General features: G+C 36.3%; 1 protein-coding gene and 1 long non-coding RNA gene across 5 annotated transcripts in view; one reads left to right on the plus strand and one right to left on the minus strand.

Moving 5' to 3' along the window:
• The window catches only part of LOC121065792, a 20,041-nt gene extending 14,445 nt beyond the window's left edge, over positions 1-5,596 (plus strand). Inside the window, exon 4 of the long non-coding RNA XR_005817312.1 lies at positions 5,155-5,596. This is a non-coding gene — a long non-coding RNA (uncharacterized LOC121065792). The remainder of the gene's footprint in view (positions 1-5,154) is intronic.
• The window catches only part of CDH12 (cadherin 12), a 542,156-nt gene that overhangs the window by 103,056 nt on the left and 422,593 nt on the right, over positions 1-16,507 (minus strand). The window lies entirely within an intron of this gene.

Below are 16,507 nucleotides of genomic sequence, written 5' to 3' on the forward strand. Positions count from 1 at the left end.
AGAGAAAGCCGCTGTAGCGAGTAAATCTTCAGATGGCTGGAGATCAGTATCTTGAGCTTTGACTGTATGGTGCATTCATCCAACATCAGAAGGGTGATCAGAGCCCAGCAGTCTGATGACAAGCATAGGAATACATTACATCGTCTGGGATTTGAGGCACATAGGTGTAAGAGAGAGGGGCTTGCAAACCACTTTGTTGTACTTTCAAAACACTCAAGGTGACTGGGGAAAGGGATGTAATTCTGTAGTTCTTTTAAGATACGCCACTTTCTCTGATGATATTTGTCATGTCAGGGGCTAAAAATACTGGGGAATGTCTATGCAAAAAATACATATTCCTAGAAATATTTAAAATTTATGAACATTTAATTATGTTTACAGATCTTCAATGACATACCTCTTACACACTGACACCTGGGATAAACAGCTGTTTACACTTCTGCTGGGAACTCTACTGTTAAAATCATCTTGATACACACAACACATATGATGCAGTCTCAAAGTCATTCTCATGTCTAGTTCTCAGAGCACTACTGAGTCTGCACAGAGTTGGCAATAGCCTTGTTACAAAAGAGAACTGATCTTCAGCTAAGATTGCCATTATAAACATTTCAAATGTTAAAAAGTCTGAAAAAGGCTTTTTGACCTTGTGAACTATCCTAAATAACATTTGAATTTTGAAGGGTAGATAACTCACTGAAAAACTGAAGTTCCGATTTATCACCTAAATTTTCAAATTTGTGTTGAATATCTTCAATGCAAAATTCTCATAAATAGTAATTAGAAATGCAAAAGGATTTTGTTCTGAAACTTTCATGCTTTGATTCCAAAATGAGTAATTTTTTTTAGGTCACCCTAATCTTTCCAGGTCAGTGAACTAAGAAAAAACAGTTACTTGTACAGACCTACCTGTATGTCATAACTCTTTTTATTTGCATGGCAAATTAAAAGAAATACTAACAGAAAGGGAAATATTTTTTAAATAGATCTCTGACTCCCCAGTAAGATTAGATTAGGATGACTCTCCAGGGCATCAGCATATGTATTTTACAACATGAGCATAGATCTTGTGAAACAAGAAAATCCAATATCACAGTGTGGTCCCCAGATGAAAATGGACAAGAAAGAAAAATAAAAGTTCTGTTACCAAGTTAAAGATCTGCTTTAGGAAAGGGACTAATGGCAAAACAGAATATATTGTACCTTATTGTACAAATGTTAAAGAAAGGCATAGTTAGTGTTTTCTTAAAAAAAAAAAAATTTTTTTCAAAAAAAGCATCTTTGAAGGTCATTAGCCTTTCACATGGCCTGCAAGCAAAAATAGAACAACACTGAATACTGTATGTCACTATAATGTGTAATTTAAAATTACATTATATTAAATACAGGTGAGAAACTATCCCTCAAGACAAAGAGCTCTGACAGCAAATGTCTGACGTCCTTATATTATTTCCCTCTTATTTGAAACACTGCCAGCAGAATTCACCTTGCCATTCCAAGTTTAATAAGCATATAATCAGTATGGGTTACCTGCTATTCTACGTGTAGGAAGGATAACTTAGGCAAACGGTAGTTTAAAATTAAAAGATGCATACTTTAAAGATGTATTTCAATATGCTTGAAATTCATGCTATGATTAAATGCTAACATACTTTGTAGAATTGCTATATAAGATTTTTAGGAATATTTGGGAATTGGCTGAAACATACAGCTAATTTACTAAGACAGTTGAAAAAAGTCCAGGATTGATGTGAACATCTGTAACAATAAAAGTTCATGGGAACTCATCAACCTAGTGAAATATATGCTTTTGGTAATTTTTCCACTTGCACTTCCACAAAGTTCTACAACACAAAGTACTCCTCTTGATTTTACAACAGCTAGACTCGCAAAACTCTCATGAGTGGAAGAATCCCATTCCTCCTGAAAATATGGAGAGCTTTTTAGAAAATAGGATTTCTTTTTGTTTCCCATGGATAGACAAAAAAAAAAAAAAAAAAAAAAAAAAAAAAAAGGAGTATATTTACTAATGTACACAGGTAAAGTCACATTTCTCGTGGATTTGGGGAAACAAAATACAGAACAACAAGCAAAATAAACAAAATTAATATGGGCCTGGAAGTTCTGGCTTGTCTCCATCTCTCCTATTGCAGTACTACTTCATTGTCAAAAGAGAGTCCCTAAATGTGCACAAGAGATTAGGGAGAAAAACAGCCATGGAGAAGAATGAGGTTGTGAGTTGCCTGGATTCATAAATCTATCCAAGAGCTTGAGTTTATCTATTTCTGCATGTGGGAATACAGCTGCAGTTCTGTAACTCTGATGTTGTTTTACCTGAAAACTGAAATCCTGTCAGGTTCTGTTTAGAATGAAAAAAAAAATACTAAAATTGCCATGGAAAAATATTAATTCACCACAGCAGACTTTTAGTAGATAGTATTTGTTGTTCTGCAAACTTGAACACAGTGTCAGACCCTTCACCTGCTGAGCTGTAAAAACAAAAGGGTAGCTCAAGTACCTATGAAAAACACAAATCAAATTAACTGGAGCCCCATTTTTTTCAAATGTTAGAAAGCAAATGCTTATTGAGGTATCAAACAGTTAAGATTAAACAATGGTACCAACAGTAATAATTCAATACAACGTTTTATGTCTCTAGCTTGGATGATACAGAACACAGTATAGATGAGCATACAGTACAGATCCGATTTTAGAAGCATGCCAGCATTTTATCTTCTTGATAATAAAAATGAAAGTATTTCTAACAATGAAAATAGCATTTGTTGTTCTCTATCAGATAAACTTTATGACAGGGATTAATTACTTGCTAGCATAATGTGTGAAGGGAAAGTATGGAGTGTGAGTGACCTGTGAAACTTGGTGCCAGTCGCAAAGGAGGGCTGTCACGCTCTTGTACTTACGTCTGCCTTTCACCACCTGGGGGAGATGATCTGTGCTGAGACACTTGTGGCTGCACTATCAGAAACCTAGGGGCACATCAGCTGAAAGCACTGAAAAGGTAACATTCAAACACACCTCTCAGAAAGTCTGCATGATATTCTCACTTCACAAGTACAGGGTCATCATGAGTGCAGGATTCCAACAATTCTGGTAAAGAGACTGTAAGTACCCCAAACGTCTCACTCCCCAAGATGCTTTATTGGGGGACTTTTGGCCAGTTTCAGCAGGAGCTCTGAACTCAGTCTTGCCTGCATGAAGGCTTCAGGATAGCTCTTTCTGGAACCTCCTTCCATCTTCCTCCTCTCTGTCCTTAATTCCTCATGCCCCCTGGACGGGGCTCTCCCCGCACTTATAGCGGTGTAAAAAGCTTATGCTGACCTAAAAGTGGCAGTAGAAGTAATTCTCTCTTTGTGGAGGGTTATCCATAGGTAAAATGATGAATAACAGTCCAGGTCAGCATTTCCCTTCATGTATCCTATTACATTGCTCCATGGCCCAAATATTTTGGGTAAACACAGCCCTGGAGCTATCCAAACTGACTGAACAGCTTGTTTCAGGCAACAGCTTTAAGAACATGACCATTCAACAAATCACTTAGGCATACGGATAATTTAAAGAATCCTTGTAAAACTACTAAAGCCAATGAGACTGAATGATTAAACATACATTAAAAAAAAAAAAAACACTTAAGATTTATGATTGTTATGACTGAAGGATACATGGTAATACAGTAGGTAGTTTCATTTCCTTTATGCACAGTCATTTATTTGTCTTGTTCTTCTGCTCCTTATGTATAGCCAAAAATTTAGGGGCAGAACTGGTAAAGAGCAAGTTCTGAGGAAAAAAATCTAAACGTTAACAGTATTTTTTTTCTTATCTGCTGATTTCCCCTGGTGTAAAATGTAAGCACAAAATACGTGCCTTCCCCTGGTATCACTGCAGTACGGACAGGCAAATATTTTATACAACATTTAAAACAATTCTTCCTTGAGAAGTCTTTCTCATATTTGAGAACTCTGGGGCATCGCTTCACTTATTAAGTTAACGTTGACACCAATGACTACAATATAGCCTTTTCTTCATGTCAGTTAAGGCATACATGGCTCCATATATTCTTTCCAAATATTTCATGTATAATCTGATTTTAGAATGGAACACATTGAAAAAATCCCCTAATTAAAATACCTGAGCTTTGAAAAAAAAAAAAAAAAAAAAGAAAGAAAGAGTAAAATCAGACACTGAGACCAAATTCAGTTGTTTTCAAACTCTAAAGTATTTCTACTACCTCATCATGCTCTTTTGCTCTGTAGCAAGGCTGCAACTTTCTTTTTCATGATAATTCTAAGCTTTTATAGCTTATTTTGGGGTTTCTTTAATACCTCAATTTTATTGCAGTGCATTATGTTTTGTTTAAAAAATAAAACAAAACAAAACAAACAAACAAAAAACAGAAGACAAAAAAAAAAGACCAGCACAACATGCAAATGAATTGTGACCATACATACATGCAAAAATAAAAATACAGGTATTTCAATATTGGTATGGCACAGCTATGACCCAGAAAACTCTAGCTAAGAATGATATAAAATGCTTAGCTCTGTACTTCATGCTGTTGAAATGTTGAATCAAGGTAGAAACTCCTCATTCTTAACAGCTAGAAATTTGAATCATTTACTTGTTATTCTGAGCCTGCTCTGGGATTTTTCCCCCTCATTTACATTTCTCTCTCTATTTTGAAGATCAAAATCACTCTTCTCTGGAGACCAGATAAAAAGCAATGCTTAAGTTCACACCACTGGCCAAATAAGTAAATAAATAAATAAATAAATAAAAATAATAAAAAACAGATTAAGGAAAAGTGGTAAAGACAGACCATACGTTACTTATGATATTTGACTGTTGTCCAGTCTGAAGTGCATTTCCACCTGTCTTCAACTGCAGTGAGGATTCTGTTCTAGAAATTTGCTTTTATATGCCAGTCCCTCCCTCCCGTATTTCCTCATTCATAAATTCTAAAACTTATAAGATAAGCAAGCCTTGATATGCATGATATACTGAACTTGTAAAATACTGAATCTAAAATTAAATGTCTAAATATGACCTAGATATCTTGCAACTTATTGCCTAATTCAAAAAAAGGAGTTTTTGATTTTTTAGAAAAATACTTGCTTAGCATTTGTTATTATTTTCCAGATGAATCTACGTCTATCAAAATTCAAAATCCAGGACTACATACCAACTTTGTGAAATGTGAAAGCATTCAAAGCATTCAATATTCAAGGACTACTGTTTTCTCCCTGGCTTTCTAAAGAGTTTGACAATCTTGATTTGGCCCAAAGATCCAGATTGGCAAAATGTACAAAATAAAATTCCATCTTAATCCTGAGTAAAACAATAATAATAAAAAAATAACAACAGCAACAAAAAAGTTGGCTGGAAATTTATTATCAGAGAGCTGGGCATTCATTTTAATAACTGAAATGCACAGGCATCTTTTTATAGCTAGAAGTTGAATCTGGCTGTTTTGTTAAGGTGCATGTGGAATATCTGTACACATACTACCTCTAGAATTCTACCTTTAGTTGCTCAAACAATTCTGTTTTCAGACCTGTTCTGAAATAAAAATAAAACAAAATATTGGAACACTTTATGTTGCTGACTTTCTATAACTTGATCATTTGTTCAGAACAAAGCTACACAAAATAGGTATGCCGTTTTGTTCTTACAAAATGTCAGTAAGAAAATAATAATTAAAAAATATGATAATAATGAAACCCCGGACAGCTGTCACTTCTCTTGACATATATATTTAACAGTAAGAGGTGATTCTCCAACTCTCGCAGACTACCGGTCTTTCAGGGGGAGGCTGGATACAGATCACTTTATTTACATGAAAGAAAGTGAAAATGTCAAACTTTTCAGATGTTGTAATTTAGGTCTAGACACAACTGAAAAAGATTGTTAAAAATGTTATCAGGTGGATTTTAATAATCCATATAATCCATATAATAATCCTTCCCACATACATAAAGAAAGCCAACACAGTTAATGTCTTAACTCACTGAACTAATCACACTTGGGTTTTTTAATGACCATTAAATCCTTGTCCTATTTTCAGCTGTGAGCTGCTTCACAGTTTTTTTATTCTATATTTTTCTATTCTTTAAATGTAATTGGTTCCTGAAGCCTTCCCTACAACATAAAAAAAGTAGTTTTTTCCAAGGTGAACTCCCCTCAGATCCCTTGCACATGTACTCTCACCTGCATTGCATCAGTTCTGGGAACACACGTGCATGAAGAAGCAAGCTTTACAATGAATGTTCCCTCCGTACATTAAATTCTGTAATCACCTATGCTGCAGCATTTAAGACCAGCACAGGGGAGGACATGAACTGTAAAAAGAGATATAGCAAAACACAGTAAGCCCAGATGTAGTTTTCTACCTGGTGTTGTTTAGATGCCTAGCAATTTGATCCATATAAATGAGCTTATTTGTGAAAAGTTGCTGTAGCCTGTAAGAAACACCAAAGAGAAAAGTTCTATCCTAGTTACCTTCTTTCTCAGAAATTATTTACTGGGGAAAAAAAAAAAAAAAACTTTGACCTTTATTCTGAGTTAATGACTTAAAACAACCTTATTCTGACAAAACGCAGAAGCAGGTGATGTTCTGTCCTGAATGCCCAGAGGAAGCATGAGATGCAGATTATTTTACACTACTCTTCTGTTATACGGTGGTTGAATGCTTAACTCCTTAATTGAATGCTCAGACCATCACTCTCTTGAAGGAGGAAGCTGATCTGTTTTATATAGAACCATTAAAAATTCATTAGGCCAAAAAAAGGGAGAAGTGAGAAAGATTAAGAAAGACCCACTGTACTAGTGGCTAAAACATTAGGAGGTGGCATTCAAATCTTCCTGTAAAAAATAATAATAAAAAAAAAGGATTAAAGCTCCATCTCCAGCATCCTCTGTGAGATTTCTCCCTACCTCACTGCAGTCAAAAACAGGTAACCTCTCCTCCAGCCACATTTTGCATGGAATGTAACTCTGAACTCTTAAAAGGTCACTGACTGGCTTCCAAACAAGGATTAGGTATACCTACTTTATGAATTCTGACAGCGCTTAGACATTAATTGGCATCTATCTGCTCAGTGGAGTAAAGTTCAGATGGTTCTGTGCACAAGCAGACGGTGGAAAGGCTGTGATATTTTAAGAATGCATGGAACTATTTCATAGATGTATCTATTTATTAATTTTTTTATTTTTTCCCCCTGGTTCAGGCAGGTACTAGGAAACTGTTTGGAATGAGACAAATAAACACACGTGGACATACCCTGCATTGCATACCCCAGATCACCTACTGGAGTAATACAGAATTTGATCTGTGTCTGATCTGGCTGGGCTCCAGAGACATTGCTCCAACCACCTGGCCAAATTTCCAAAGCATTTTCATTCACATCTCTAATGTATGCCAAGAAATTTTAGGTGCCTACATGTAAGGGATGCAAAGCATTGCTTTAGGCTTGGTGGTAGGGCTCAAATTTCTAATTGCTATTTGAGAGTCTTACTAGGGTTTTCAAAATTACTTACATGGCCAGCACTTATTGAAATCAATAAAAAGAATATAAGATGTCCAAAAACCTCTTTCAGTGCCAAAACACCTTTACAAATCTTGCCTGAGAATGTGCTGGTGAAAAACATTCATTACTGAGATCTTACTAGCAAGTCCAAGAACTGTACTGCTGATGAGAGCAGTACAGACATGATGCACACTGTGTCCATAAGTCAGTAAACACTCAAACCATAAAACACATTTGCAATATGTGCAGGGAGCCTCACGTTGGCTTTAATGTAGCCAGTCTGGGTAAGAGTAACAATGGAAATGAACCATTAGGACATCCATGCAAGGCAGCGGTTGAGTTAGTATCCTGAAGTCCCTTGCACTATGCTGCCATAAAAACTACCCTGTCATCACTGTTACTGTCCCCTTGTGCTGCCCAAAGTAAATTGATAAAGGCGGCTAAAATATAAAGTATCCAGACTGCAGTGTAGGTATTACTGAACTGCCACAACTTCAGCCCTGCAGTAAATCAGTAGGATGTGCTGGTGTGGATATCCTGTATCTTTCCTTTAAATCAGCAGTTCAGAGATCTATTATTGCTGTGCAGTGGCCCAGAGGAAGGACTCCTTTTTTACAACTTGCCAGTTCAATTACAAGCTTCATATGGATTTAGGAATTTAAGGAGCTGATGCCTCACTGCTCTCTTTTGATTCAGACTGGTAGTCCAACATCTTGGCACCTCTTAGGTCATTTATGAAAGACTTTCTTCAGAAGGAAAGCATAGAATTTGATTTTGTGTGTTTATTTGTTACAATGAAAAGCTATGTAAAAACTCATTTTGTCTTACTTTATGCTGCAGCAATTCCAACACACCAGTGTCTGAATCTGGTTTGTATAAAATAAAAGCATTAATTTACATATTTACATATTTCCCCCTCCTTCATAAATGTAAACAGTTCCCCTCCTTAATCCCCTACCAGTATTGCAAATAAGACTATTAAACACCATTCTTTAATATATTATGCTAAAGCTATTTCTTTCTACTCAGTTAGGAGAAGACTTTTTTTTCTGCTGTGTTTGCAACTCGATGAACTTTTGAAGGCAAACATTAGCCCCTGTTTGAACTCTGAGCTGCAATATCTCACTGGATTATGCTCAATGATTAATATTGGGTTAGGACTTAAAACCTGAGAAGAGAAGATTCATAGATACATTCAGAACCACATGCAAGAGCCATGAAAGAACCCCAGGACTATCAAACATCTGCTGAAAACTGTCTGACAGGGTTTGGTTTGTGTTCAGGCATGAGATGATATGGAGTGGAAGCAGCAAGAAAAAGTGGATGAATTTAGAGTTACTGAACCAGAGAAGTACCAAGTGGGGCTGATAATTTGAGCATCTGTGTCTCTATCATCTCTTGCAAGACTATAAATTGCAATCTTGAGCATCTGAACCTGCCCTTCAGGCATCTTTCTCATCTGAATTCTATCAAAACTGTTGAAAATATTGATTACTTTTGTCCTATCGCTAAAAAGTCAGCTGAAATAAAGGGGGCTCAGAGGCAAGCAGTGGAATTGAGACATGAAGAAAGGTTTCCCACATAGAATTTTGAAGATTTCATCTCCTTTATTTAGAAGTGGAAAAAAAAAAAAAAAGGTCTGATAGAGATGTATAGAGTAGTCAGGGCTATACCAAAAGTAAATAAACTATCCCTATTCATCTTTTGTCTTCCAAACTGAAAGTCAGAAATGTTAAAAATAGGAAAAGGAAATGCTTTGTAGAATGACATGATCGATTTATAGAGAGTGCAATCACCAAACCTAACAAAATGGGGATTAGAGAAGTATCTTAAATGCATGGGATCCCTAACAACAACCCTTTTTGAACAGAATTAAAAAAAATAAGTAAGGTATGTTTGGTTAAAACCTGCCCCCATATAGACTGTGGCATGATAATCTGCTGAAACATGTGTTTAACTTTCTCCAAGCCTTTAATTCTTGTCATTTACAGAAATAGGATGGTAGTGGCCTTCTAATCTGATGGTCCTAAGGTCCTATGGTATAGATATATGGTAAAATTGATGTTTGCTTTACTAAAAGGAATAAACACAGGTGGAAGATGTACAGTACGATAGAGGAGGTAACTCTTTAGCTGTAGATTTCCTGACCTGGTTATTGTTTGATTGACTGTTGGGATTTATATTATCCTTCTCAGTTAGAAGCCCTGTCCCAAATGCTGGCCTCAATGGGATGACAATCAGTCAATGAACTACTTCCAGGGAAAATAATCAGTTGCGAACAACTGTGTACTAAGATGAAAATGGTCAGTTAAAATTACACCTCTGAGGGTATCTGCAACAGCATTCTCACTCAATGATGGGTGCAGATTGGTGTTTCCGGCAGTCCTTGCTGGAGGTCCCTTTGTCTGCTTCATGCTGCTTCCCTGATCCCCCAGGACTGCTCCATAGCAACATTCATACTGTGACTGTTATTTATTTATTAATTATATCCTTTAAGCTTCTTAAAAAATAAAATGGAAATATAAAAAATATTTATTTATTTATTATTTTTTATTTTTTATTTTTATTTATTTTATTATAAAAATAAATATAGAAAAATAAAATAGAAATATATAAAAATCTTATAAAAATAACAGGATGGTCCTGAGAATTGTTAGCAGAAACCATGGTAGTCTCTTTAGGTGTGCCATTCTGAACCAAGTCCAAGACACTATTAAAGGTGTTACTGCAAAACGAAATGTGTACAGTCTGTAAAGTTTTTCCTCTTCCTCAGCTATCATTCTTTACATTCACACCTGTCTGAAATCAGCACCTCAGAGGTATTCAGACTTTTCCTCTCTAGACACCAATGATTTCACTTTTACTGCTGGCTTCTGCACAAAAGGTCCCCAGACATAACTGGCAAGTAAGGCTGTCTGGAGAGTGTAATATTGCTTTATTGGGATTTTTCAGATAGTTTTCCTGTTTCAGTACAGAAAAAAAAAATAAAAATCTGGCACATATCAGAAAATAATATTGACAGTGCTGAGCTTTTCATGAGGACAGTTTGTTTCATTTCCATTGGTCTTTTTCCTACTTAATCAGGACCTGTTTAGCTTGCAAGCTGACTAGCTTGTCTGGGAAGCACGGCAACCTGCCTTGTTATCAACTATGTGGCACAGAAATCAAGGAACTGACAAACAAGCCAGAGAAGGCTGCTTGGTCTAAAGGTTGCTTACCAGCCAGTTTGGGGGTAAGGGTCTACTCCATGCTTGGCTTCTCAAGTTAGTATAAAGAATGCTTCTCTACTAATTTGGGAGCCACCTGTTTTGGGATACACCAGCTAACCTGAGCGATGACTCACCAGCCAGCCATCTGGTTTTTGAGAAAGTGTTTTGACAGAACCGCAGTTCTGCATCTTTCGATTCTGCAAAAGCTTAGCAAAAATGGCTCCTCCAGAAGGCTTCCAACCAGGTCTGTTGAGACCTATGTTGATCAGAGGCTGAAGGGACATTAAGCTCATGCTTAAGATCATCCCATAAGACCTTTAATGGTTCTTTAATCATTAAAAACCTAAGGTGTATGGGGTAGACATTGTGTTGGATTGCTCACCTATGAACCTATGCTGTTCTTTACTACAACTGAGAGGAAATGGTAGGTGTCTAGCATTCACTGAATTTTAAGGTCGACAGACAGATACACTTATTTAAATTGCTGACACATCAGTTAAAGATACTCCAGTATGTACTGTTCCTCGTTCTGCAGACATTTTTATACCCCTGATTTATATAGACATTTTTTCTAAGGTATCTGCAGCGTCTTTGCTGTAGACTTTAAACCTTACGGAGTTCTCTAGACAGAGGATAATTTGTCCCTAACAGAATATTTGTGATCAGCGATTTTTTCTCTTTGCTCTTGTAAAACCAGATTCTCATGAACACTTTTCTTATCACTCCAGGCCTTCCTAGGATTAGATCTAATTTGCCACATGGAGTTATTTCTGCACACAGAATTAAAGTCCTTAATCTTATTTGGTTTAGTGACTCCCATTTGCTTAGCAATCTTGAGACTATTTTGCCTTCTGTTTTGTACTCCTCTGGGGCTGATGATAACTTGATTGATTCACACAATACATCAGTGACTGATTTCTTGGTCCGGTTATCTTAGTATAAAATATCATTCATGTCTGATTTTATTCTTTTGTCTTAGTGTAGTTTTATATACTGAAATGTGGGAGAAGAACACTGGATATGCACATGCTGTCCATGCAAAATATTTTAAAAATCCATTTAAATTTTGGCTCATTTTGGTTACCTGCAGTGTCTTTCTAAGATGATGGCTAGGACATGATTGCTTGTCATAAATGAAGAGCTACCTTGTGCCAGTGAAGTTTTGCACGTGTTTCTTCTGTGAAAAATTACAAATAGAACTGAGCTTCTAACAAAAAAAATAGCTCAGTGTCTGGAAAGCAACTTTAAAGAAAAATGATGTTCGTAGCTGTGCAGGCAGTAACTTGAAAAGCAGCTTTTATAAAACATATTTAAGGTTTACAGTCACTCAGAGGCTGAGAAAAGTAATACTTTTAAAATATCTTTAATGTTTAAAACCACTTGGTGGCCAAAATAACAACTCTTGCTGAAAAGATATTTAATGTTTAGAGTCATTTTGTGGTAAGGAAAAAGCAACTTATTATCAATTTTTAACATTTACAGCTGATCAGTGGCTACTAAAACAACTATCGATACAACATGTTTTATGTTGAGACATGCTGTGTGACTGTCTACAAACAATTCCTGCGTCTCTCAATACTACACTAAAACACCTTTCCCTCAGCAATAGCATCATTGACAAAAATTAACTCATAATCCTAACAACTCTAATGCAATATATACTGAACCTGGAGAGGATTATGCAAACCACAATGCAGTACCAATAAGCTTCTCAGGATATACTAAAGGAACTAATACTCAGCATCGTAAAAATAACCAACATACACATTCAAAGCAAAACCAAATATCTGAATCTCAATAAAATAATAATATTAATAATAAAGTATTGTCTTGTTAACCTGATAAAAGGGGTCTGTATCAGAAGACTTGTTTGTGATCAAATGTTACTTACTTATGCTACTGGACTGGAGTAAAGTCAGTGTGGATAGCAATGTAGTGGTTTTATCTGCTGGGAGATAATTTTTTAACTTTGCCCACATCCAGTTAAACACAGTAAAGTATATCTGGATATACAAGAAGTAAGACTTAAATGCTTTGCATGAATTCAGCACTGACACTGACATTTTGGGACTGTGAAACCAGCTTGCAGAAAACATTTATTTAGTGTCTCAACCTTTTAGTAGCAAAAGCTTCTCGGACATTATGCTGTGTGCATGTTTGTAGGGTTACATCCATCATTGCTTTCATTTTACAAAGATTCTCCTGGCTAACAATATTTGGCAAATTTCCTTGTTTTGCTGATTATTTCTAACAGCCAAAGTGTGTGAAATAAAACTCACAGCCAGTATGACAATAGCCCCAATCCTTTAACCATGCAAGCCTTGATTCTCTGCATTGTTTTCTTTCTCCCTTTTGATCTAAAATGGTTTTGTCTGTAAGTTTTTTCATAGTAGTTGAAGCTGCCTAGGTTGCCTAGTGATCTATCATAATGTCAAGAAACACTTTTGTTTCAAAAGCTTTTACTGCCTACTTGTAATTTTCTCTCAACATCTCAGTGAGGGTTTTTTTGACTTTTTTTTTATTGTTGTTTTGTGTGTGTGTGCAATACTCCTTCTACATTGGAAAGACTCTTTGACAAAAGGGCAAGCAGCCATAACCTGCCTTTCCTTATGATCTTCTCTTAAAACTCGTCTTTTTCTATAAAGGCTACAAAACCTAGTCTGATGGTCAGTGCAGTAGCTGTTTTTATCTACAACTGAAAAAAAAAAAAAAAAGAAAGACTCAAGAAGACAAGATCTGCAATTAGCAAATCAGTTCTAAACAAGACACTGAGACATTCTTGAAACATCAGCTGTGCTGTGTAAACTGCCATCTGGCGTTGTCCCAGAATGGAGAACTGAAACACAGCTATATGACACGAATTTCTATGAAAAGTGATCATCACGATGAGGTCACCAAGCCTGAATCAGGTGCTGGACATATTGGTAGGCTCTATAATAAAGAATGGCATCAGAGTACATGTGTATACAACACCAGAAGGGAGGAGTCTGTACAGTGTTGTAAAGGGAAGCCACTCTTTGCAATACCTACTGTTGGATGAATTGCCAGCTATATAGCTCTAGATTATCTACCTGGATAAACTGTATTTAAATTTCCAAAAAGCTTTCAGCAAGGTTCCTAACCAAAGGCTCATTAAAAAATAAATGATTGAAAAAAATCATAAGAGAGAACAGCCTTGTAACACCCAAATGGTAGGAATAAATGGACAATTTTTGTACTAGAGGGAGGTTGCCATCGGCATCTCACTTGAACTTGAACTTATAGATTGCCAGTAGAAGAGAATATATAAGCAGGTGACAGCTTGACAAAATGAAACACTTGACTGCAAGATGTTGCAGGAGAATCGTGACTACCAAATAACTGGGAACAGGAGATTTCGCACTAAGAAATACAAAGTAATATGGCTAGGAAAAAATACTTGATCAGTACATTCAAAGAGATGGGTACCTCAGTTACCTATCAACTCTTGATCACGGAATCACTGTGGAAAATCCTCCAGAGGTATCATCTCAGTTATCATCCGTGGACAAAGGAGGGAAAATGATTGATGGGAAGTATTAGATATGGAAAAGAGAATAAACAAGAGCCATTATTATCCTACCATACAAATATAGTACATTTCTATCTTGAATATTACATCCAATTCCCACCACTGTCTTTGAGGATTTGATAACACCAGGAAAAAGCATGAGATCAGGGTGTAGATGGAAGGACTGTAGACAGAGGCTGCACAGAATATATCGCCAGTTATCTCCCTATGGAAGTGTGCCAGCTCTTGGCTATACACCGGCAGGCAGCACTAGGTGATGCTCAGCCTGTGTGCAGGTTCCTGAATTTCTGCCTGCACACCAGCTCGTCAGGTCAGCTTTCTACAACATGTTATCCTTTTACATGAAACTACTGGATACATTAATGTATGTACAACTTGCTAATATTTAAATATAAGCCTTTTTCAATGGTAAAAGCAAGCCATAATGAAGTATTCACTTCAAAAGGAAAACTGCCAGAAAATCTAGACAGACAGTACCTCACAGTGGTTGGGCACTGGAACAGGCTCCCCGGGGAAGTGGTCATGCCACTGAGCCTGCTGGAGTTCAAGAGGTGTTTAGACAACCCTCTCATATACATGTTCTGATTTTTTGGGTGGTCCTTTGGGGACCCAGGAGTTGGACTCAATGATCTTTGTGGATCTCTTCCAACTTGGGATATTCTATGATTCTGTGATTCTGTGATATCCATAACACACTTGTAGTAGCTGCCTTGCACCATGGAGGACACCCAGTAAAAATAACCTGATACCAACTTGCTAGTGTCATAGAGCATTTTAGTGCTACAGTATAGTGTTACAATTGAGGCTGTTTCTAATAGAATTCAACCATAATCAGTAATACTATTTAATGTGAGTATATTCCATTACTATTTAATTAATAACTAAAAAGGCAGAATAATTGCCATGGTGAACTGTAGTTTGTAGAGCCCCCCAAAGCAATAAAGAGCTAATCTAGTGGAAAGGTAATGAAATTGTCTAGGAAAGAACATATGGTATCTATATGTTAGGGAATTGATGGGTTTAGTAAAGTCCTAGCTTGCCTGCATATAAGCATAGAGGCATATGGCAACACCTTAGAAATCAACTAGCAAATTGTGGCAATAGAAGTTATAAATTTGTCACATGCAATACATTGTTAACAATATGTTCGATTAAAACCAGCATATTCAGTGAAAGAAATGCATGAGAAATGCAGATGTAATTCTGTACACATTTTTATGTGTAAATATATATCAAATACATAATGAGATCTTTCCTTGAATGTGTGTTTAATGCTGGTATGCCCCAACTCTCAGTCATCTGGACTGATACTTCCAGTAAGGGGTTAACCTTGGTTTAAACTCACGATGTATTTGCATGCTTACATGAGCTCTGTTGCAAGAAAAGCTGGCACAGCCACCAGAAGCAACAACACAGTTGATTAAACTATACTGAAGGACAACATATTTTGCTAATACTAACTTACAAATGGGGAAATTACACCCCCCCTTCTCAGTCCTCATACATTGAGATTTCCATTTCTGGTTTGTGCTACATTCTGGAATTCATATTAAATCAAGAATATATTTTCAGATAAAGATATTGGTTAAACCAATCCTATACCAGAAAAAAAAAATTAGAAATCCAGTTCTTAAGCTTTTATAAGTCTCTTATTGGGCACAGGGTAACAGCATAGCAATTTGTGTTCTTAAAATATTAGTTCTACTTTGTAATCTGACTCCATCTGCTGAGTTTCTCTGTAGGGAATTTCACATAATTGTTCCTTCCAAAACAAATTCTTCACCATATAGTATTCTGTAGCCCCTACCCCACTGGTTATGTGAGGAATACACTGCCAGTTTCAGAGGTACCAATATCCTTCCACTATAATATATAAACAATGCACACTAAGAAAGTATCCAAAATAATGGAAGTGATACATGGGTACATTAGCCTGCATGTTACACCAGTCTGTAACAAACGGACTTTTCAAGACAACATCTTTTTTGTTTGTATCTATGATAGGTCTGTATATATCTCCTCTATATATGAGCAGATTAGGGTGCACGTGTGAAAGGAGTGAGGCTAATTAGCCATTCAAGCCTTTGACATAAAATAGGTAGGCATCCTGGTCTTAAATTAAGAGTTTTAGAGCATAGTAAATATCCTGCTAATGTTATTATTATTATTTTTTTCTGAGTAAAAAGCACACGAAGAAATTTGGCTCC

Source organism: Cygnus olor, chromosome 2 (genome assembly GCF_009769625.2).
Source record: "Cygnus olor isolate bCygOlo1 chromosome 2, bCygOlo1.pri.v2, whole genome shotgun sequence".
Taxonomy (NCBI): Eukaryota; Metazoa; Chordata; class Aves; order Anseriformes; family Anatidae; genus Cygnus; species Cygnus olor.